The sequence below is a fragment of the Dromaius novaehollandiae genome, chromosome 2 (assembly GCF_036370855.1).
Source record: "Dromaius novaehollandiae isolate bDroNov1 chromosome 2, bDroNov1.hap1, whole genome shotgun sequence".
NCBI classification, from domain to species: Eukaryota; Metazoa; Chordata; class Aves; order Casuariiformes; family Dromaiidae; genus Dromaius; species Dromaius novaehollandiae.
The window spans coordinates 97,121,570-97,145,942 of NC_088099.1; the positions used below are offsets into that span (position 1 = coordinate 97,121,570).

The window sequence follows — 24,373 nt, forward strand, 5'->3', positions numbered from 1 at the left end:
AGCATAACCCTAGGACCTGTGCAACCCTGCTCGCGCTAAGGAAGGGAACTGCAACTTCATGTGCTGCCCTGCTCCTTGGCATACGCATGGCTGATTGCCAGTCACGAGTATTTCAGATCACAACCTAGACTCTCCCACACTTCCCCGCACCCTAATAAAATCAAGAGGGTTTTTTTTTTTTCCAATATGAAACACCATGAAGAATCTTTAGTTTCTTTATATTTGCCTTCTGATCTTTGCCTTTGAAGTTTGTGTTTTCAGGCTGTTCCCAGCTGTCAAGGCCAGAAACCCTTTTGGAAATCATGATTGTCGGTAATACTGTTTCCACGCTGTGCCTGGTCCCCTGAAATGTTTTGTCCATGATGTAAAGAAATGATGGGCAAGGGAACTCTCTTCTTTTCTCTCTCCTTCCTGCAGAGTTTAGGCTGGCACAGTGAGCAGTGGTAGAGACTGCCTGAAGGATAGGAAGTGGCATTATCTGAGGCTTTCAGAGAGCTGGCTTCTGCAGAGTGGTTTTGTTTGGAGGCAGCCGCGTGGTCCCAGTGGCGTGCTGTTGGCCTGCTTCAATTAGACTCCTTGACTGATGGCCAGTTTAATGAGCCTATCTACAGAGGGTCATTCAACATGGCAATTATACCTATAAATCTATTTGCAGCAGGGCTCAAATAACCTTTTGCACACAGTTCTTCATAAAATGACTGTCTGATTAATTAACATTAATTTATCCACTGTATGGAACCAGATGCAGTCTGTATAAAAGCCTCCACTCTGATGTGCAGGCACTGTGTGAACTGGGAGGATTTTGGAATGGGAATGGCTCTGATATTGTTTAAAGCTTCTCTTTTAATTTTTTTTCTCTCTTTCTTCCTCCCTCTCTCTCTCTTTGGTCCCAGTTGATTAACATTCCAGGGCAGCATCATATAACAGGGGGCAAAATTCAATTAATTGAATATGAAATATTTATAACCCTACTCTATGTGTCTATCAGAGAAGGGTCCTTAATAGATCTTCTCATTAGCATGGACTGGTGACTCACTTCTCTGCTTTCACAGTCATTTGGAATTAAAATCCAATTAATCTAATGTCCCTGTGAATATTATTAAACTATTTGAAAAACTGCATAGAAGAGATATGAGGCAGGGGGTGAGGGGCTAAGAGAAGAAGAGGGAATATGTCTTGAGCTCATGAAGATTCATTTCTTCTCTGTTAAACACACAGTCTGGAAAGACTAATTCCCTGTTTTCTGGAAAGTGGATAGCTAATTCTTAATATCGAAAGCCTGGAAATGGAAAAATAACTTGCTTCCTGCTGTCACTGGGCAGAACTGTGTCATCTTAGTGAAGGCAAAGAAACACCCTTACCTGCTCTGGCCTTTCATCTGCTTCCAGTTCTTGGGTGCTAATGTTAACCTGAAGCGGCTGACAGATTTGCAAATGGTATTTAGGCACTGTGAGATGAGCCTGGGGTCTCTTTGCAGCCCTGCAGCAGTGCAGGGTTGGCACTCTGGGGTGCGCTCTGCAGCTCCCCGCATCCCTCCTGGTTCCTGCACGCAGGTTTCATCCCATGGGAAGCAGAGTTTGGGGACAGACAGATGGACACCACGCCATGGGGGAGCAGAAAGACAGTCAGGACACGTATCCTGTTCCCGGGGTTGGGGAGCGCTCCTCGACTCCGCAGTACAGACATAGCCTAGAGGAGTATTTAATTGTTAAATATCTCTGTCTCTTTAGTGGATAGGGCACTGACCTGAAACTCAGCGAGGAGGGATCTTAACCACAGATTTCCCATGTGACCTTTGCGGAGGGGAGGGAAGTTTCTAAATTGAATATTCCCCTAACGGGAATGACTTGAGGACAAAATCCTCTAGTGACTCCAAGGAATTCAGAGCCTCCGCTGCAAGAGCGTGTAAGCCGGGAGAGAAGTATGTCTGAGCTGGAAGAATATTCTGGATAGTCAGATATAAAATACTCCTCTTTGACTGTAAAAACAATAAACTAGAAGATCTATGTATAAAACTTTGTTCTGGTTTTGTCGGTTTGCTTTTTGTGGAAGTTATCCTATTCCTTCAAATGCTGCCCAGTTTTATCCTCTGTTAGAAGTTTAGGCCAAACAAGGCATAGTAACACAACATAAATACATAGTAAGATACACTACTATGCATCTTAATGTCTTCATGAAGCCTTATAAAACCAGAATTTAGAGAGACAGAAAGTATTTCCTTGCCATGGAAGTACAACCCATGGGAGAAACTTTGCTGCTTAGTAATGTTGCGGTGTGGACTGCAAACCAGAAAAGAAGAATACTTTTGCATAATGGAGGTTAGGCGGGGACAAGTTGGGTGGTTACGAGGTGGTGACCGGGGGTGAAATTAGGCCAGCAGTTACACAGGTGTGAGAGGTATTGCTGGCTCTGCACGCTGCTCATTGAGGGAGTCTCACGTTTCGGCCTTTGAAAGCACAGTGTGGGATGTGTGAGCATCCTGATCAGTGGGCAGGGGACAGGGTCTGGCACTCCTCTTTTTCCAGCACACCTCTGGAGGTTTTGTCACCCCTGTATTGGCCACTTCTGGTTTGGTATTGTATCTAGCAAAACTGCAGACTGCGATTGCGTGGTACAGCAAGGTACAACATGCAAACCTCAGCTGCTCTGCACTTGATGCAGCAAATGCATCTCAGAAAAATACCTGTATTTTTAACTTACTGAGGGAAATATATGCCTAAAATGCCCCTTCTGCCATTATTTTAACCCAAAAAGTCATCCAGACCTTTTTCAAAGTAACTTAATTTACCAATAATGAAATGTCTTCAGTGGTTTGGGTTGGCATTCATCTGAACTGAGGATCTGAAGTCATACCTGAGAGAAACATATTCCCCTCCACTGTAAATCTTGGAGTGAGAAGCCTCTTAATTCAAATGACAGCTTTTTAGGGATCATAAAGCAAGAATTTCTCCTCTCTCTGGAGAAAACACAGTGCCTGAAATGTGGTGGCACCTCGCAGGACAAATCCCGAAAGCTCAGCCAGGTCACTGGTGGTCTGCTAAACTTTGGCACAACTGCAAAAAGCTGCTGTTTGGCATAGGTAGCATTTTTTGCCTTTTTTATATATATTTACTTACTTATTTATATGCTGGTGCCCTGGTATGAGGGATACAGAGATGTGGTTGAATCTGAACTACAGGCTTAAAATTTTACTGTCTAAGGCTCTAATCAGGTATGTGTTTGACATTAGAAGAGATGATTGATTGATCACAGTAAAACTTGTAAATTCAATCAAATTAAGAGGAGAAATGCAGTTTTTTATAACTGCACTTTTATTGTGGCAGGTCACTGGATGTTGTCCCCAGTTTATTCTTGTTTAGAGCCCTCCTTTGTCCTAGCCAAAGGTAAATGTGGTGGCTCTTCTCCTGCTTTCCCTTTCCCTCGTCCTCTTTGTCTGCTGTTTATAGGCTATGTCCTGGCTCAGGCTCTCAGCCCCAGCAGTCAGGGGCAAATTGTCTTGATTCGCCCTTTCCCTGGGATCTTTGCTCCAGGAAAAACAGAGAAAGGCAACACCAAATGCACTCATTCTGTGCTATTAAGATTGCACTCCCTCTTTACTCTGGTATAAAATGACTGCTGATGACGAAGGGCAGTGGGAAATCAAATCCTGAGTCTTTTTTCAATCTTCTGCAGTCCCCTGCACACTTCATGCCCTGTGTTAATCACTGTAATTTCCTCCATGTTGTCACTTTGTCTGTGAGCTTCCTTTGAGCAAGATACTTGCTTTTGCTTTTCTCTCCGGCTTCAGCTTTTCTGCAACTCGCTGCCTGCGCTCTTTCCCAGGGCGCGGGAATGCCAGCCAGTGCATCCATCCACTTTTGTTTTCATTACGCCAGCTTCCTGGGAAGTTTCAAATTAATTTTAATGCCTCCCTCAATTTTAGGACCTATAAAAAGACATTGGTTCTGCCTACCTTGGTGAGCTGGGACCTGTTCAGGAATCTGGTGCACGCCTTGGCGCTGGCGCTGCGTGGTTAACCGTTTTCTCAGTTTCTTCAGCAGGTTTCCGGCACTGTCTGAAACCATCTGGTGCCTTCCCCAGCGCGATGGGAGGCGGAGGAGAGGGCTGCGCTGCAGAGGCCGCACCCCTGCCCTGCGTTGTGCCGGACGAGGCAGGCCCAGCAGGACGGCGGCATTCGCGCGGACCTCCCTGTGCTCAGCGGCTTGTCTGAACTGGGGTTATTGCACAAATGCCCATGCGCAGCCTGGGGGAAGCCCTGAGGCTGAAGTGACAGGTTGCACAGTACTTTTGTTCTTCTCGTGCAAGGTCAAAAAAAAGTAAAAAAAAAAGCTTTGGTCTGTGTCTGGACTGCAAGTCAAAAGGGCGACAGCAGCTTGTACCGACTTACTTACGTTAGCTTTAAACTAGCTAGCTCTGTGGCAGCCCCGAGCTCAGCAGGGGCTCAGCGCGTGGCTGAGAAGCTGGATAGATGCGAGTGTGGCAACCCCCCGTGAACTCTGTGCTGCCTTAGGCCGTGGCCCCCTTAATCATTTCCAGGGCCGGCAGCAGCGGCAGAGAAGAAGTGGGATGAGGATGTTCTTGTAAGCGTGAAAACTGCTCGTACTATGTGCTGAGTCTGGGGTTTACGACCTGTGGGCTGCGGATGCTCCTGGGTCCAGTGGCAGCTGCTATGAGCTGTGGGAAGAAAAGGCAAACGTGGAGTCAGAAGGCTTATGTCTGTTATTTAGGCGTCTCCGCCACCAGTGGAAAAAATGTTTCACAGCCCACAAACCAGTAAAAGCTAAAACGACGGGGTGAGGTGCCAGGTTGCAGCAGGTAGCCCCTTTTCTGCTCTTCGCTATTGACGCTTCTAAGCTCTCTGCTAAATGTTTTTAGCAACTCCCGTTTCTGATGAAAGAAAGGATGTGTGCCGTAAAACAGCCTGGAAAGACGTTGTTTCTGGCAGCAACAGGTTGCAAAGCCCCTGCTTCCAAGGGACACTGTCGTCCCTGCAAAGAGAAGTCCCCCTGCCCACAGTGACAGGATTTAAGGGGCCAAACCAAGCTGCTGACAACCAACCAGTCCATGCCTCTGGAGGCACAGCTCTACGTTGGCGGTGAAGGGTCGTGAGCTGGAATAAGCCATGATGGAGCCAGATAGCTTTGGTGCCCTTTGCACTGGAGGTAAGTCACAGAACTGGAGTGAATGAGGCTGGAAGAAGCGCCTGGAGCTCAGCTGGTCCTACCCCCCCCCCCACCGAGTGGGGCCTGCGCTGAGGGAAAATGCAAAATGTTGGTGAACGGATCCCACAGCCTTCCCCCTGTGTCTGGCTGCCCCGCATTTGTACCGGAACAGGGCCCTTGAAGTCAACGCAATGATATTGGCAGAGCATTGATGGTGGGTGGGAGAGACCGGCAGAGACACCCTCCCCAAGCCCTGCCTAAGTTCTGGTGTTTTAAATGGAACAAAGGGAAGAAACTTTTAAAAACTCTCTGCTCTCAAGAAACAAACAGCAAAAGCTGCCTGTTTTCCTGCCAGCTACAGCCTAGTAGTCTTGACTCAGATATTGTCTAGTGAATCATTAGGCATTCCCCAGTCAGACGGTAAAAGGAGCTCCTCTGCTGGTGCCCACCTGCTCACCTAATGCTCCAGAGCCTGCAAGCAGGCAGAGATGGGTGCCTGTGAAATACCTTACTACTTTTTTTTTCTTTTTTTTTCTTCCCAACATGAGGCTGCAAATGAAAATACCTTTTCAGCCCTTGCATTATCACCCACATGGATGGCACCTTTAGTGCGTGCTATTCATTGTTATAATAGCTGCACCTGTGTGTAGCACGCACGCTGGAGCTGCAGCAGCTGTGCGCTGTAATTGCAAAACATTATTTTCTGTTTCTCCCTGAAAACCTTTTTTTGTTGGTGTTGTTGCTGTGAAGGTCCATTTATAATGACTGCAGACCTCTTCCTTTCGGCAAGGTTCCCTCTCCCCATGACACCTATTTCTGAACACTGGATTTCTTCAGCAGACACCTGTGCTGTCTCATGTGGGTGCGTGCACAGCAGCCACCACGCGTGTGTCGTCCCGTGGCACGTGGGGATGTCGGTGCTTTCGGCGGGCCACCACGTGTGTGGCCAGCGGCCGGGCTGGGCTGCTTGTGCTGCTGAGGCTGCTCTGAGCAGTGGGCTGCTACAGGGTCTGGCAGGGAGGCTCGGCAATGATGAATTCATTCGTTCCTTGGATATTCTGCCCCTAGGTGCCTGCATTGCTCTGCATCAATTTAGTACTTTCAGGCCGGGATTAATGCAAGTGCCAATGGAGCATGTACAAGAGGAAGGAGGGGGAAAGAGTGGGGGGGAGAAGAGGAGGTATCCAGAACACAGCTAGCAACTCTTAAAAAAAAAAAAGAGACACAGAGTACTTACTTAAAAAAAAAAAAATCATTGATTTGTTTTTCAGTTGTCTCAGCTCTCGGGCTGTATTTGGTTTACTTAAAGGCTGCCAGCTAGTCAGTGCTTCAGGTTGTGCTTTACCAATCAAGGAGGGGGGTGTGAGAAATTTGCAATGTGTACTGACACTGGCGGTTCCCTTACCTCCTGCTCTAATGAATTCATGTCTGCAGACAACAGACACAATTATTATGGAAATGACACGCGCACGCACACAAACACTTGGAGGAAAACATTCTTTTTTCTTTGCAGAACTCCTGCTTCTGTTGATGCTGGTCCAGGCCTCAGCTCCCAGGCGGTGGAGATGGCTGGCCGCGGGGAGCTCTGCGTCCGTCTTTTCGGGCAGCTGCTGGAGGGTGGATGGATGCAGTGCAGCGGCGCTCCGCGGGGTCCCAAGGTGGGAATGTGTGCGTTGCCTGGTGAACTCATGCTTGGTGTTGAGCACAGAGGGAGCAACCCTGCGTAAAATGCAAAGAATCTGCTGGTAACACTAAGGAAGGTTAGGGTAATTCAACTTAAAAAAAAAAATCCCACCAATTGTTTAGATGTAAAAAGTTACATTACGGCATGTGGCAGTGTAGAGAATCAGTTACTGAATAGGCCTGATGTACTGAAAAGTTGAACAATACGATCACCCTGTAGCCCTGGCCCTCCACTGCATCTTCCCTTGATTTGCCAAATCCTACTCTTTCAGTCTGGTGTCAGATGGAAGCCCGGAGTCCCAGGCATAAATCCGCCTCACTACTGACAGGTCCAAACACGCACTCGCATGAGCGTTTTCTAATCCCTGCAATGCAGCAGTCGCAGGAGCTCAAGCAGAGCTGCCATGAGACCGACCTCCTCGTGGGAGACAAGCTCTTCTCGCATCGCTGGCAGAGGACATTGTGGTCGCCTTTGGGACCTTGCAGACCAGAGGGGCATAAATGGGAAATGGGAGGGACAGATGAGCAAGGCTGTAAGTGCAAACAGGAAGGATGAGAAACATCCCTGTGTGGAGGAGCCTGATGACCGATTTGTATTCCTGGGAGAGCTGGAATAGCTCTTCCACCAGCTCTGCTTGGTAGAAAGTCCGAGGATGAAAAAGTCATGCAAAATCAGCCCCAAATGTGTCACTACCTTCATCCATGGGGCCTAATTTCCCTAATGAAAAACTCGCGCTGCGTTTGGGTCAAAAGGCGCCTTTTCCCGCTATTACCGATAAGCGTTAGTGGAGCGGTTTTCCCCTAATTAATACTCTCATATAGCGTGAGTACCGCGGCCCTTTACGTGCGAGCGCTGTGCATGGATGGGCGTGGGGCGGGAGAGGCGGCTGCTTCCGCGCAGCGCCGGCCAGGCCCGGTAGGTGGCAGCGCTCCCTCATGAATTTGGGCCGTGAGTGCCGTCCCCGAGGACACGGCGGCTTCTTCGCAGCTAGCGTTGCACAAACAGACGAAAATTAGGGCAGCGCGCGGGAACCCGTTTCCCCCTTCTTGCCTGCTTTCGGGCAGGTAAATGGAAAAAGTCTTCGTCTTTCCTTTTTTGTGTGTGTTTAAAAAAAAAAGTGAAGATTTCCTTTCTGTGCCTGAAAGCAATAATGAACAGATCTTCAGCTCGCTAACAGGTTAGATACCAAAAGGTATATGTGTATATATGTATCTCTCTCTTCAGAATTGCCAGCAAGTAATGATATACAGTAGCCGCTCTATATTTTGCAGGGGGCAGTGAGAGAGTGCTGATAAGTAAAATACTGCAGCTTACTCATAGATGGATTTAGTTCTCACTAATCTGAGGCTAATGAGTTTGTTTCTCTTAATTCCTCCAACCACAAAGGTAGGTTATGTGGCTTTTTGTAAAGCTCAGGTCGTTTTTTGTTTGATTTTTTTTTGCTTTCTTTTGCATGAGTGGTTTTTCAGTATTTTTTCCCACAACATTACGGGCTCTTCATGGCTTGCTGTTTGTTAGTGTACTGAAGGTTAAGCCCAAGGAAAGGGTACAGTGGAAGCATTTTAGTAAGACAAGGCAGAAAAAAACCCGCACAGGAAAAACTGTCCAGCTAACAAGATGCACCTGAGTGCTGCATACAACCCCTGCTTGAATGCCACAGCTATATAGGAGCTGCTGCACAAGGAATTGAAAAATGCTAGTGTATTGAAATTGGTTTTTCAAGGTAGTTTAGATGAAAGTTTCCTGAACTCAAATTTTTGAGAGCTCTGTGTACCAGCAGCATCGGATAGTGGCATGGGGCAACAGATGCTTTGTTATCTGTTATGTGCATTTTCCAGGTACCTGTATTTCCAGAAATGCTAATTGGAAGCATTTGCAAATATTTCCTTTTCTCTGTGGTGCTTTGGGAGCGGCACCCTGGTAAAGTCTGCTCAAGAAACTTTCCTGGAGATGACAAAAATCTTTAAGGGACGAGACCGAGAGGACACTACCAGCTCGCCTCCATTTAGCACATTTTCTGTTTTCTTCCCTGTGAGTTTAGTGATAATGAAAGATACGGGGCTGAGAGCCCTTGCATGGGGAGCCCTCCTGGCAGGCACAGAGCCAGGGCAGTAGCAAGGGGCGCTTCCTCGTGCGCCACTCGCTTCCGGACAGACCCCACACCCTGGCATGAACTGCCAGTTCTCCCTGCCTTGCAATTTCTGACCCCGCTTTGAGCCTGCCAACATGAGTGCTGGTTCGCATTTACTGCTTGACTCATAGTAAGTAGACTGAGGCCGTGAATTTCTTCCGAAGAGGCTGCCGAATGGCCGTTGCAGAGCAGTGACGTTTGCTAGGCTGAAAGCGTAACGTGGGATTAGAAACAATGGTTTCCCACCTTGTGTTGCTCCCCGCGGCCTTCCAGGCTTTCCGGGCTTGTTTGCTTTGAAATGAATGACTTTATGAACCATCAGGACAATCCTGAGAAATCCTTCTTGGGTTGAGGGATGGAGCCATCTGCATTTCAAAAACTATGAGTCTTTCAACTTTTTCCTGTTGCTGCTTGCTCATTTCTGTGTGTTGGGTAATTAAGTTAGGGGGACCCATAAACACAAAATTCAATTTACCTTGAAAAAGATATTTTAAAATATATTTCCTAATCAAGAACTTAATTACAAGGCAGAGCACAGCAGGAGGTGTAAACTGGCTTTATCGGTGTGTTTGTGTGACATTTTGCTCAGCAGTTTTTGTGCCTTATGCACAGAAAGATGGGGATTACTGGTAGAGGCAGCGACCAGTTGAACAACAGTTTGTTATGTCAAAAGGATTTTTCTAGGTGACTGAAAAATGGGACTCCAGCTTTTTTGTCTCCTGAATACCTCCTGATTTTTATGCTGAATCTCGAATAGCTGTCCAGACCAATGTCAGCTCCTGATGTGGCAGCACACTAGAGGAAGTCACTGGGATGAGCTAGTCCTGCAGCATCCCTTCCTCACAGTGGGGGACTGTGCCTGTTTGTAATCTGCAGCATATTCCCAGGCTGATATTTAAAAAAAAAAATTTCCACTGTATTTCCAAGCTGATATATATATATATATTTTTCCCCCACCGAATGAGAAAGGTTGGTAGCCAAGGAAAGTACCAAGAGGATTAGTCCACACAGTATCCGTCCATACATGCACTGATCTTTAGTTTCAGGTGTCTTGATAAAATATCATAGAAGACTGAGATACTGGGGCTTTTTGTAGAAAAAAATTGCTTTTGTTGTGGAAAAATATGTGTAAAGAAGGAGAGTTGATTTCAGTCCCTGCCTTCAGAGAAGGATTTTCTCTGAAAAGTCTTTCTCTGGTATCTTTTACTGAAAATTGGCCATGGAAATTTCAGAGAGGAAATCTTAAAAGATGCATGAAGTATACAGAATTTGATCATGATACAGCAGTTTCTACCTTCACATTGCTAGTTAAAACCAGCTGAGGGCTGCTTATATAGCTGTTACCATCTGTTGGTTGTGAAATGATTTGATAGTTTCAAGTTCTGTTTCTATGGGATGAGCTTCTATTTAACAAGAAAACACCACTGAAACAGACACCCTCATTAATCGTTAGAGAGACTGAATAGATGATGGAAACTGAATTTCTTTCTCATCTAGTCCTTGTCAACACTACATGAAAAATAGAACAGGCCTCACATCGGGGAAAAGAGTTTCTTCAAATTTGAACTTTCAGAGTTCTTTTTGTTGTGCGGGGTCACAGAATGGTCTTTTTCCTTTCTTGTGAAATAGGCCACAGAATTCTTTAATGAAATTTGGTAGCAAAATAATTCTTGAGATATTTGATTTACTGAAGGTCCATATTTCAGAAAGCAAAAATGCTCAGTGGTAGCTTCAGTGCTAATTTTGTTAAAAAATCATGACAAATTTTGCAAAAAAGAGAGAAAATACTGAAAAGTGTATTTTTTCCAACTAAAATGTATTTAATGCAAAAATTATCTATCACTCCCTAGTGAAAGGCGTACCCAGACACTGAGTGATCATTCAAAGCCTGCTTTGGGTTTTTTAAGCCATTTTCTTTTTGGCATGTAATAATTAGTAGCGACAATGGAAATCAGATCTTTAGCTGACATTCATTTGAACTGCCTGTAGTTGTCTGTCTTTGAACATTGTTCCTGATTTTGAAGTATTTATACTTTTTTTTTCTTCTGCATTACAGCAACACCAGCAGACTTCAGTGAAGATTAGGATCCTGTTGTGAGCGGTGTTGCGCAAACACATAGCAAGAGCCAGTTACTACCCTGAAGAGTTCTGTAATTTGCCTAATGAAGGCAGACAACATTTGGGGGTGGAAATAGGCAAATGGAGACAAAGGCACTTGTCCAAGGTCAAGGCTGGGATGAAATCCAGGTTTCCAGCGTCCTTGTCCAGTGCCTGACTCATGGCTAGCTCAGACTTTCTCGCTCCGACCCTTTGCCGTGCCTTCCTTGTCCAGCCTTTTGCTGTTGAGTGGACTTCTCTGGTCTTCCCTTATGTTTCTCCATCACCTTTTGGGGGACCTCCTTCTTCGCTGTCACACCTGAGCCTTATGAGGAATAGCTGAGTGGATGGCTCAGATACCGACTCATCTAGCTCTGGGTCCTATCTCTAACAGTTGCTGGAGCCAGATGCTTCAGGAGGATAGAGGAGAAACCCACAGCAGGCAGTTATGAAATGGCATGCCCTGGGAAGGTTTCTATTGAACTGCTGTCAATTAAAGGATGACTTGTGGCCTGAAGCACTACTTTTTTTTTTTTTTTTTTTTTTTTTTTTAATATTTACTATTTGAATTCCAGTTGTTCTTGTTATCCAGGCTTGTTTATGCTTGGGCTGCCTAATTTAAGCTAAAAAAGCTCCTCAGGGCAGAGCTCTGGTCTTCCTAAATGTCTGTAAATTACCATGGCCCCCCTAGAATTGTGCAGACTAATAAATAAAATAGCAATGCTGGGACCTACCGGTTTTAACCAGCCAACTCCAATTCTTTGTTTTCCTTTTGGAGCTGGTCATGCATACCTGTTGTGTTGAAAATGTCATCTTCCCATACTTTAAAGCAAATGAAAATGATATTCAGAAAGAACTTGTCAGGTGAGGACCATCTTTGGGGTATGCTTTTTTGTTTGTTTCTGTGGCCTTTTTGGTGGTTTAGGCACTTGAGGCACCAAAAATTCCTTGGCAGTGAAATTTAGTATTAGGAACCCAACCTTCAGCTGGGATAAGGCAGGCTACTTCCCTCACCTCAGGGGAGCCGTCTGGGCTTAAATTTTCTGGGAAGCCGCTAAAACTGTGTCCACAGAGCGCCATGGGGCCTGCTGCAAGGCCCTCTCCGTCTATGCCTGGCCAGGGAGCCTGTGAAGCGGAGCCTGCTCGCCAGGGCATGTGGACCCGTGTGCCGACACAAGGCAACACAGCTGAAAACCAGAGGGTAGCAGGACAGAGGGATAACACAGCCCTTCCCGAGGCTGGGCAAAGCAGACATAGCTCATATCGCTCCTTTCCCAAGCTGGTGTTTTGAATCGCTTTGAGCTTTCAAGTTGGAGACGTGGAAAGAGAGATATGTCTAATACCAGTTATCTGGGAACTTACAGGGCTATTCTTTAAAGTCTGTTAACTGCTCCAGAAAGTGCTGGTAAATATGATTTGTACAAGCACTTACAGCAAATTGCTTGCAAAACATGCTCTCTAATGCTTCGCTCAAGCACTAAGGATGTGTGCGCACTGGGAGCAAAAGTAGCATCCTCGATTGCTTTTGAAAAGGAGGCAGGAACAGTGCATGCAAGAAACTTGTATTACCAAAGCAAGGTATACTTAAAGAAAGTTTTGGTGGCTTCATCATAATCCCTTTGGATCCTACACCCTCACCGTGGTGTTGCGAACCGCTTTTGCTCAGAGCAGGAGAAATAAGAAGTTCTTTCAAGTCAGGATTAGTTTATTTGATACAATAGCCTGAGTAAAATTTCAATGTGCCAGTCTAGATCTAGCTAACTTATCTGTCAGGCAATCCAGGAAATCATGTTAAAGCTATACAAATACTGTGTTTTTTTTTTTTTTTTTAAAGCCACCCAAATCCTACTCCCTCCGGTCTGGCCTTCCTGAGAAAATTGAATGTAGACAAAACCTGTTGCGAACTCTAGCTTAACCCTTGTCCCCAGGTGTGGCTGAGATTAAAGATGAGTCATTTACTGTGGCATGGTGATGAAAATAAGCATCTGGATTGGTTTTCTGCCATGCAAGAAGCCACACTGTGTATACTGCAGTCCCTCATGCTAAGGTAGGATGAAACACTGATTTTTAACAAGTGAATTGCTGGAGCTCTTATCTGTCTTCTCTCACCCCTTCCCCACTCCTTTTCCCCCTTTTCCTAGCACCCCACAGAAAAAATTGGGAGAGGTCATGCAGGAGACTTATTAGCTTCTGCACGTGCTAGCCCATGTCCTTAGAGGCAAGTGAACATGTTGCTGGTCTGATTGGAAGTAGTGCTCAGATGCCAGCCTTCACTACAGATGGCTGAAACTGAATTTTCAGTTCATTGGTTGTGCTATTTTTACCCTATTTGAACTAGAAGTATGTTGTTTAAATATTTTCTCTGAAATTTCACTTTTGGAAATTTGCCTTATGACATTTCAGAGCTAATTCCACTCGGTGATTTATTTAATTTGGGAGTTCTAAATTACAATGATTTTATGATATTCCTGGATGTCAGTTTTCAGACTTGTCCTGATGTAATTGATAAGTAACACAAACGATATAAAAACTGAAATGAACCAAGGAAAATATGTTTTGACATCTGATTTTCAAATTTCATTGCATAATTCCAAAATCTGACCTCAAAAGGCCAACATGTTCTGAGATGAAAACATCTAAACAAGTTTTCTTTCATTTCCATATCTTTTCCTTATGGGACTTTTATGATCTTTATGGATCATTATGAAAAATATTAAATTGGATAAAATCCTCAGTTTTTCATTAAAAATAAACCCTAAAATTCTCTCCCTCCACCTAACCTGCAGCAGAGCTGCTTATGTGAGGTATGTGTTTCCATCAAGTCTGTATGAGAGGATTTTGCCCAGGCACTAGAGAAATGTTAAAGACAATATTCTGTTAAGAATTTGATTTAATGCCACAGTAAATTTGCCTTACTGTGTCTTTTTTCCCTTTGCCCTATCTGGGCTCCAGCTCTTTTTATTAGGGGAAGATGTTCAGAGATTGTGTGAGTTGCTGCCTACTTGTATGTTATACCTGCTTGCCTCAGCCAAACTGAGCAGGATTTATGATGTAGCTGTTGAATATGATATTAGATATTAACAGGTAGATGTGGTGATGGAGTGAACCAAGAGAGGCCACATTACCACGTCCCTCCCACATCACGCTCTCTGAGTTGTGCACAGCAAGGACTGATGGAAGGAAAAGCAGAAGACAAGGTCAGGAGACAGGGCAGCAAGAGGCTGCATTCAATGTTGAATATGGCGCATTTTGAAGTCACTTTAACTTTTTGTGGTGGCAAGTCCCACACCACATAGATCACAAGTCCGTGGAAGAAGAGCAGAGTCTTGCTGTCATGAGGAGCTAAATGGATGGGAGAGAGAGGTGGTCTCGCAGGTGAGCAAGGCTGAGCAGGCATAGGCGTAATGGACAATTTGAACTGCTTTCTGGCCTCCTGAGAAGCCTGTGTCTTAGGAGCGGGATAGGGGAGGAGATTTCTTCCCAGAGACCTCTCCTGCTGAGCAGATATGTGGGTACTTTGCATCAATTGCATGGCCTCATTTTTATACAACAGCAGGAAACATTAAAACTGCGCTTGCCATGCTGCTGCTGGGCGTAAGCAAGGCAACAAGCCCTGGTGGGTCAGAAGCGCTTTGCCTTTGCTTTGCAAGCGCAGGACTCTGTGTTTACCTGGGATCTTTTAGCTTCCAGGGCTGCATCGAATTTCTGGGGTGGCACAGACTGACCGTAACAGCCTAAGTGGGTTCTGAAGAGGTGAGGAAGACCACTGAAATGAACAAGCCTCCCTGGTGGGCTGCTAATGCTGTCCAGGTGGCTAGTGACCTAGAACAATGGATGTGGGGACAGCACAAAGTCACCCGCATCCCATCCCTCCTGAGAGCAACCACTCCTTCTGCTAGGGTGGGATCCCGAATCCTTTGGACCAGACCAAGGGCTGGGGCAAACCCCATTAGCCTGGGACAGCTGAGGTCTGCAGATGGTCCACACAACTTTAACAGCCCCCAGAACGCTTCCACAGACCCTTCACATGAGTCTCCTTGCCAAGGAACGATAGCGGGGTGAGAAGGCAGTACTTCACACCGGCACACCCCTGGCAGTCTCATCCCACCACCACGTTTCTTGCCCTGTGCTGAGCAGAAGAGCAGAGTGAAGATAATGATCCTCATTTATATCAGTTAAGGTCTCAGCCCACTCTGGAATTTTCTTCATTAGGACTGGAGGCTGTATTTATTTTCATTTCTCCTACACTAGTGGCTTGCTGCAGTGTAACTGAAGCATCTCTTTATAGTGTATTACTGGTATCAGAGTTGTCTCTTCTAATTTCTTTTAACCTTCTTCAGCTTTCCTCTTCCTCCCCTTCCCACTTCTCCTGCTCTCGCTCCCTTCCCGTGGATTGTTTTCCTGCTACCAGACAGAACTCGATGCAGGTGCCAGTTTGGATTCGTGAGCTACTAGGAGTGAAAAGTCTTTGGGTAAGGGAGTCTACTGCACTTGCTATATCACTTCTTCAAAGGCATGTGGGTCAACCTCCCAGCTCCCTGCAGGGGGTAGATACCTTGCCCGCTTCCCCCGCGCCACAGGCCAGATGATACACTTACCCTATATGGGATAAGAAGTGCTCTCTTTCAGCTGAGGGAGGGCAGCGAGATACTGTTGTCTCTAGAACCCATAATAAAAAAGCAGGAGGGGCGAGAGCCAAAATTAAAAAAAGAGCAAAGCAGATGGGGACACTGGGAGCAAAGATCATGGCCCATTTCCCATAGTCAGTCTAGCTGAGGAAAGTGAATCTGGGCATGAAGTGTGATGTGGCTGTGCATATCCTACCCATCTCTGACCTGACACTGTCAAGGGCAGTACTTCACATTCAGCCCTGGTCCCTCTCTGACTGGGTACTGGGCTAAGACTACACTTTGAGGAGGTCTCCCATCTTAAAGAAGGCTGGATCCTCCCCTCCCACCATTATTCTGATTCGTGCTTTGAATGGTACCTTCAGTCTCCATGCTGTCCTACCTTGCAAAGGAAAGGAAGCAAAAGGAAACCTTTTGAAAGGCCTTTTAAGGGGTCGTGGCTCTCAGAGCTGCTGCCACTCTATTTGAGGATAATGGAAGTCATGGGGACTTGCCTTTTCTGGCAGTAAGGCCTAAGGATCTAAGAGCTGCAGTAGGAGCAGGACCCCTGGAATAACTCATCCGCAGGGAACAGCCTGTGATATGCCATGTGCTACTTCGCTACCAGGTCTGCAGGGTCTGCAATGCCCTTCCTCTTTCTTTTTCTCCTCTGCTGACGCTTACTTGTGAGGCTGCTGTTGCCACCAGGTGAATGTGGTTTTGTCTGTGATGGTGGCCCAGTGGTTCAGTTATCCTGCAAAGCCCCTGTGGGTTGCTGACAGTGGCAGGGATGGGGGCCCCCGCTGCAGTACCTGTTTGCAGGGAAGGAGTCACTGCGGAAAGACTACTGCTAGGCTGAGCTTGGTGTTTTCACCTGATTTCTGCCATGAGAAGATTGTCTCCTCTCCTTCTCATCTAAGCCCAGATACTCCCTCTGCTGGGAAAAATAGAGAGGTGAAAAACAACATGAAATGGGCAGAAATGGCCTGAAAAGTGTTAAGATGGTATTTCACTTTCTCCTCCATGACAGACTTGCATAGATGTAGCTGTAGCTGCAGCAAGGTCATGGCCACTGCTGCCTGTGGACATACAAAGATGGCGTTTTATGGGCTTTCTTCTGAGTGTATGCTTAGAAGATATGTAAGTAAGGCCTTCTTTAATAAAAGCCTAGCTTCTGCAACACTGGACAGCATGTCTGTTTGCCCTTACACAGAACTTTTTCCAAAGCCTGCCTCTAAACTCTGAGTGCTGAGACCTCCTGGCTCAGTACACTTGTCACCTCTTACACCTGATAAGACCCTTAGAAGCTCTCCAGAAGTAACAGATTCCTTCATGGAGAAAAAGCCCCTAGCACAGATTGCCCTTCCATGCAGCACTGGTGCTGCATTATAACACACTGGAAATACTATTTTTGAATAAGGGAGGTGACGAGGTTTGCGCGTGCCTTATGTGCACAAGCAAGTGTCTGCAGGTACATGCACAGGTGTGCATGGAGATGGATGTGGAGAAAGTGTCCATCAAGCTCTTTGCCAGTTTTAGAGGTGGTTTTAATACATTTGCTTCTATACAGAGTTTTATAGACTTGTTTCCCATCAATGGGCAGCCCTGACTGCATTATTTCATTCCATTGAAATAAATGAGACTGTGGCTGGATCTGACTGCATGGCTTTCAAGGGAATTCATTCTGTATCTTTCATGTTAGCGATATCTGTGAAAAACAGGAAACTGTTTTTCCATCTCATTCACATAATAGATAAGATGAGAAATTAGCTGCTGGATGAGCATCCTGGGGGCTGTTCATTTTGTCACAATAAATAAGGCTCTGCTGCTGCCTCGTGTGCGCATGCACCGCACGCACACACACACACACATGCGCGCGCACACACACACTGGCTCTCTCTCAGAATCATCTTCTCACTTGAGAGGAGTTCTGCCTCACTGCTACAGACTCTCCTATTTGGAAAGGTTTTCCTCCCTTAACTTTTCTTCTCTCTTGTTTCCTCCCACAGTTGCTGCCTGCGATGTGTCTGTGGCCTTCACCTGGCTGGCTGTGCACACCCATGAATGAGGAAGAGAGGGGTAGGTGTTGAGCAGGGAGCAGGATTTCACCAGCACCTCAGGAAGGACATCCCATGGGCTTTCCCGCAGCCCTGCAGGGCTCCTGCCTTGCTCTGCAGACCTTGCTCCTTGTTCCCTCTCTTCCCCCTCCCATGTCCTTGGAAAGAAACCGTGGTACCGACAAGACAGAAGCCCTAACACATATGGGCAGGTCTCCCAGTGAGCCAGGACCTGAGAGCACAGAGTCTCTGTTGAAGTTTGCTTTTTCCGCCACCTCACATTTTACCTATTTTCGAACAGTAAGGTGAAGGTGAATTCATCAGGCTGAATTAACCATGTTCAAGAGCTGCAGTTGCCATTTAGAAGCAAACAAATGTATTCCCATGAGGACGCTGGAGAAGGAGAGGGTGCTTTTGCCCTCGGAGTTTTCTTCCTGCAGACCCAGTTTGGGGAGACGCTCACAGCCTTGGAGCATATTTGAAAAGAGGAAAGTGTAGTCAAAGCAAAGGGGCTTTTTTTTTTGTTTAATGTTTAGAAAACTAAAGAAAGGGAAATCAATTATGAGGCCTACCTGAATTTTATTTCCTCACCAAAAACCAAATTACTCAGCAAACTTATCACTTGCTATTGCAGGCCTTGGTATTAAAGAAAACAATCAGGCCAGCAGGATTAATCTCTGACAGCTGCCTTATCTTTAACTTGCACCTTTGTTATTTTCTGATGAGCTTCTCTTTTTTTGCTGCCACGTTGTACCATACCTCACTGGTTCCTTTCATATCATCAGGCAGGAGCGGAGGACCTTTCAGTTTATTAAAAAACCTTTATTTGTGAAGAACAAAGAGGGGGTAAAAAAGGCAAACAATGAGGTCAGACAATCTCCTTCTTGCCAGGAGTCACTCACCTGTTATTTAGAGTGTTATCAGTTAGAGGAGACTTGCATCACTGAAAATTGGTCCCTGACAGAATATGCGGTGAAAGCACACACATGCACACACTCACACACACACACACACACACACTCACACACACACACACACACACACACACACACGTACGTGCACACACACAAAAGCCCCTTGTGATTGGCTCATATTGACCTCCAGGCAAGGTCCTCTGCTGCCAAGGCTATAATATTTTCACTGAGGGAAGTTCATTTTTGTTCTTGCTCCCGTGTGGCAGTCAGGGTCTGTCAGGCAGGAATACAGCTTTGACACTTTAGCTACACAAGGCTACTTATGCCACAAATAGCATCCTCTGCCATCCAGGAAGGCCTCCTTTCCTAACCTGCTTTGTGCTCTCCTGGCACCTAGTGAGACATGATGTGACTTTGACACTCACCCTTAAACGACAGCCTTTCTCTTCTGCTGGGTGCATTCACGTGCCACTCCGCTTAAGCTTTGCCAATGGCTCAGGTAGCACCCAAAGTGACTTTGTCAGGTAGGAACATGTCCTTTCCCAACTGTAGTCATCAATGTCATGTAGATGCTGATTCCCTCAGTGCAGGAAGCTTCCTGCCTCAGTTCTGCTCATGGTTTGTGCTCTAGAAGTCTTTGCAGAAGCTTATAGGGATAAAATGAGCTCTGGCTGCAAAATATGAAACTAGTTGCCCACTGTGGCCATAAGAAGTCCAGTTTGCAGTGGTTTTTGCACTCTCCATGATGAAATGCAAAACCATCAACCTGAAGTTTCTGGGACTTTCTTCTTCCATCCCTTCCCCAGCCACATCCCTTGGGCAGAAGTTGCCTTCAAACTTATCTGGATAAACTGATAGTGGAGTTTTAGACATGTGGGACACCAACTCTTTAATGTCAGCTCGCTTTTCAGTGGATTTGAATTAATGGCTTTGCTTTGGTTCCTCAGGCCTCTGAGAGCTGCACCTATAAAAAGAGAATTAAAAAAAATGGACATCTTCTGGAGTTTCAAGGACAAACAGCATGAGGATGTCTTTAAGCAGCAACCTGCTGAAGGTACTGAAGTTACAGGTGACTGCTTTATGGCAGTGGAAGTGTACAAAGGGATTTGGGGCTCAGTAAGTTTGTTGTGCTCATAGCTCATCTTGACATGTGCATTATAGGCATACATCACTCAGGTAGTGTAGGTGAGCTGGGGGGGACAGTACTTGCCATGTGTGCATCTCCCATGCGTTTGTGGTCATGGTGAAGAAATTATCACAGCTGAAGGAACAGAACTAGTGTGGGATGGGCAGAAGAAGGATTACTACAAAATGGAGTGTCAACAGGTGGAGAAAATGGGAACTTAGTTACAGATGTTTCAAGATACTGAGTTTTTACCAAGATTCAGAGCCAGACAGGTGGTTTTAGATGTCCTTCTAAGCTTTCTCTGTATGGCTGAAGGCTAACCAAAGAATATGGGCATGTTGCAAGAGCTGTGGGATTAATACCACTGAGAAATTCTTCAATGTTTGAAAGAAAAACAAGAAAATCCAAGGAAATTTTCAAGGAAAAAACCCCAACAAGTCAGGATAGTAACGTGGTGTTACTCAACCCCACAAAAATAAAAAATGCCCAGAACATAAATGCGCAAACATATGGATGTGTATCTTTACCTTACTGCATCTATGTGATCACACACACACAAAGTCATTGTCATCTACAAAGAAGACATGATGATCTAATAGTATAAAGATTTTACTGGCGGGAGTTTAAATTGGCCTGTGGTAAATCATGCTGCCAGGAGTGGTGCATGGCATCCTTGTCCTTTGCCTCTCCTCTGAACCAGAGGGGGAAGCAGATGGTGTAAAACTGCTTCTTCCAGCTCTATGCCAATGCCATCCTAGAAAAAAACCTCTGCTGCCTGTTTGAGGCAGCTTTCAGACTGCTTTGCACCAGTGGAGTGTAAAAATTTCTCAGCAAAGCTTTTCTACAAATAACAAATGCACAGTTTCAAAGGGCTGATATCTCACGCCCTTTCCTGGTTAGTGACTTTGGGGAACTGGGTCTCTCTCCTTTCCTGGGTGTTTGGGTGGATTCTGCGGTGTGCCTTGCCCATGGTTTTGTCCTGTGGCATCTAGGCAAGAAGTCTTCCCTGCCACACATGGCTACTGAAATTAAATGCCTACGTTTGACCTTGCATACCCTCAAAAGACCATGAATTGTGGCTATTTTATGAAATAGAAATATATGCAGATCTCTAGCTAAGAGGGATGTAATTGGCCATAAAAGGAGTAAGTATGTTTCCAAACCACAGACACACATAAAGAAATGCTTTTTGCTGTCACTATCTATTTACGTATGTGTGTATATATGTACTTATATGTGCCTTTAAAGAGAATCATATTATGCTGTATCATCTGAGACTCTTGGTTATTTTCAGCGATCTGCCTCTCTTCTTTCTAGGTGTTTTCATTTCTTCTCCGGAAGCATTATTCAGTTTGACGGCTCAGTTCAGATCTGCAATGTACTAACCCAGCTGAAAAGAACCTGAGAAAATGAGCAGAGACAGCCACACAAAGGGAGCATGGGAGGGGGGACTAAAATCAGGAAAAAAAAAAAAAAAGGTAGGATAATTCTTTGACAAAGATCTTCTGGATCTAATGCTGTTGGGGTTTGCATTGTACTCTGTGTTCTTTGGTTTTGTGGTTTTTTTTTTTTTTTTTTTTTTGACAATGTGCTTTGGTCAGTATCTCTGTTCCTTCCCCTGCAGCCCAATGGCAATCATACATTGCAGTGAACTGCCAATATGAGCTTGAAGGACATGTCAGGCCCCAGGAATCCCCTAGCATGGAAACAAGTCTTTGGCATCCTGTGGCATGAACATACAGAGGTAATCTGGCTTACTCGCTTTAGTTTTGCCGTACCTGTTTAATTCTCTCCAGTGCAGCGATACTCTACTCTTGTCTTTCCTTCCCAGCCTCTCCAGTAAACAGCACTGGCCTCAAGCAATTGTAATTATTTATTTGATTTCATTTATATTGTGCACAATCTTAGATTGCATTAGCTACAGTTAAAATAAAAAGAAATCAAAACCCATATCCTCTAATGAATTATACTGTCATGACAACAATGAAAGTAAAAGTATCCTAATCAAAACCTCCCTTCTTAGCCCACCCCAATATATTAAACTAGAGCTTAACAAAAGAGACGAGTTTCACAACGTGCCCTGGAGGTTCACCACACAAGGAAGCAAATTCGAGAGCTGTGGGCCTTCTGCTGAGACAAAGTCATTCCTAAATGTGCTGCTCTGGGGACTGTCGGTTCAAATGCCTCAGCTCATCTCAGTGGTGGACCCGAGGTTCATAAACAGGGGACAGACTGGGGGACAGCAGGTTCAAATCACAAGGAGATTTAGAAACCAAGGCCTCAATTGCACCTGGAAATGAACTGAAAATTGGCGCAGTCTGTGTACCATCTGCATTCTATGGTTTGTGTCTGAAATGTGGGTATGTAAGCAGGCAGCTGCATACTGCAATTAGCTGAAGTTTCTGAGTGGTCCTCAGACGTAGAGCTGAGCAGACCACATGGCAGCGATCCAGTCTGGAGATGAGAAAAGCACAGACAATGGTGGTACAGTCCAACAGGACAAGAGGTTGAAATCTCCTCACCAAGCAGATAGGAGAAGGGGAAATAAACACTCATAGCTACTGCTGCTGCTGGAACAGTCAAAAGCATCTGGAAATCCAGGAGGCCTTCTACAGCTTGGTCACAAAGGACAGGGCTTTCCTTCATCCAGACGGCGACTATCGCTTTTGCCATCTCCCCTAGTTATTTCCTGCCACCGTTACCGTTTTGATTCCGCGTGCAGTCAGCTCTTGTCTTCCAAGCTGTGGTTTTGGATTGAGCCTGAGAAAGCCAAATGTCTGCAAAACCTGAAGTCCCATGAAAGTCACAGAGCTGAACATCACGAGCATTTTGATGGCGCTGTTTTCCGACAGTGTGATATTTCCTTTGTGTCACAGCTGTATAGAAAGACAAACAAAATAACCCTTAATAGGTTAATAAATAGGTGCATTTTTTTTTATTCATATGCCAGATACACTTGAGCATAAACTAGGTGGGTGCAAAATATACGTACCCAGCTCTATTTTGAAAGACTCTTTCTAAAGTTTGCCTCAGAGGTGCTGATCTTGTTGCAATGAACAAAACCTATCTGAGGCCTGCTGGGGCAATCACATCCAGGATATAGGAGTGTGGGCTGATTTAAGTCCTAGCTATAGAAGCTAGGAAGATTGCAGAGTCTTTCTAATGGGGATTTTTGAGAGGGAAATGGTGGCTTGCAGTGGTAAGTTAAGGTTAGAGCTTTTCTGTTTGCCAAAGGTTGCACGGGCCTGGGAAGCCAAGTATATAGTACTGTGGGTGCATAACGTAAGGGAGAGAGGCCAAACGGACTGGTTTAATTACAAGACGATAACTGCATTATCATGAACCTGATGGGTCTGATGTGCCACTGCATTGCTCTAGTTTTAGGTAGGTGCAACTCTTCTGTAATGATTTCTCTCAACTGAGACATTCTGGAGTAATGCATTGCCCTGAAGTTATGCAGCTGGGGATCTAGTGTTTCTTGAGGGGGTAGAGACCAGTTGCACTTTTGGGATAAAATAAGTTAGTACCACTACACCTCTGAGTCTAGACAACAGCATAGCTTAATGGCGGCCATCAGCTAAAGAGGCTTTCATCTGGAAAACAACAAACCCATGGAAACGCAGAGAGAAAAATTCACGTGGGAAGCAGATTCGAGTTTTTCGGGGATGATCATATGGCAAGAGTGATAATGTAGAAATCCACCTTATTATACCACCCAGGTGTGTAAGATTTTGTTTAAAGATACATTTACTCTCTGTGCTGACTGAAATGGAGGGTATACTTCTTTTTGTCCTGCAAGTCCTGAATAACCAACCCAGCATGGGACCCCCGGCGTGATTTTGTCCCAACACACCCAACAGCCTGAGAACTGGCAGTTAATTTCAAACTGGATAGACTTGGTTGTTAATGATGTGTAAGACAGAAAGGCAATACAGGCTGAGGCTGTGTGCTGACAGTTAAAATAATGGTCTTTTTACCAGTGAACTGTGCACATTTGATCCTGAATCACTGCGAGAAAATAACATGGAGAGAGAGCTCCAAGAGGCAACTTGTACATTACCATCTCTGGTACAATGGGGCAGACTTGCACTTCAAATTTCATCTGATATCACCTTTAATTTTGCTCCTGACACGAACTGCATCTTGGATATACTAGATCATATCTATGCCTGCAATAAGACCAGTGCAACAGTTTCAGTGCAGTTGTCGGCGCAATAAACTTGGTAGTCTTGATTTACAAATTCTGCTTTGGAGCTGTGTGGCATTCTGAAATTTTGGGAGCATGCTCTCTACCAAACCACATGCCACAACATATCCAATCACTTGATCACCATGATCTAAGTTTTGTATAGCTTCTTGCTTTGACCATGTCAGTCTGTCTGGGGGCAATCCCTCCACCTGTTTGTCTTCCTGTGCTGCCTTGGACATAAGTTGCACGTCTTCATTTTCAAGGTCTGTCATGACTGATTTCCCACCTAACATATCATTGGGTCACCATCATCTGTTGTGTACCCTTGAAATGTTTACATCCACCTCTATTCAGACATTTTGCTGGCCTCTATTGCTCATTTGTTGAATTTTCAAACAAGGGTCTC

At 45.4% G+C, this 24,373-nt stretch overlaps 1 long non-coding RNA gene across 1 annotated transcript; it reads left to right on the top strand.

Moving 5' to 3' along the window:
* The first annotated feature begins 6,394 nt into the window (after window positions 1-6,394).
* On the top strand, window positions 6,395-21,228 carry LOC135327330 (uncharacterized). Its single transcript, XR_010387442.1, has 4 exons — window positions 6,395-6,820; window positions 17,691-17,760; window positions 19,600-19,706; window positions 21,096-21,228. It is a non-coding gene; the product is annotated as an uncharacterized LOC135327330 (long non-coding RNA).
* Window positions 21,229-24,373: the final 3,145 nt, after the last annotated feature.